Raw genomic sequence first — 461 nt, forward strand, 5'->3', positions numbered from 1 at the left:
TTGAGTAGTGCTCATCCTTGTAACCGGATGCATAAATCTTAAAGCTGTGCTAATCCTCTATAAAGGAACATTACACTGAATCTCGAACTACGATCTCAATATGTGATATTCTTTTTTCATATTTCAAGACTCGCATCAGCTGGAAATTCCTCTTGAATTAACTCATGCATTTCCGACACACATTGCGATCAGACAGACAGACATTCTCCTTGTCACATTTGTAAAATACACTTCAAGTTGTTTATATTTATATTCCCTTCCTTACTATGGTAAAAGGTTCAGGAATTTAGGAAATGAATTATTCGAAGCATTTTTGAGATACAGAACAGATTATGTATAGTTTTCTTATTGCTAATGATATCCTCACAATCATTTATTTATTGTCGCGTTATGGAAAGGCCATAGACTAGTTATAACTAGCATTATATCATCATGAAAATACCATCCCATTCACTATGGCG

The 461-nt window shown here is 34.1% G+C and overlaps 1 protein-coding gene across 4 annotated transcripts in view; it reads left to right on the plus strand.

Moving 5' to 3' along the window:
* The window catches only part of LOC119592534 (sulfotransferase 1E1-like), an 8,190-nt gene that overhangs the window by 3,213 nt on the left and 4,516 nt on the right, over positions 1 to 461 (plus strand). The window lies entirely within an intron of this gene.

The sequence above is a fragment of the Penaeus monodon genome, chromosome 30 (genome assembly GCF_015228065.2).
Source record: "Penaeus monodon isolate SGIC_2016 chromosome 30, NSTDA_Pmon_1, whole genome shotgun sequence".
Taxonomy (NCBI): Eukaryota; Metazoa; Arthropoda; class Malacostraca; order Decapoda; family Penaeidae; genus Penaeus; species Penaeus monodon.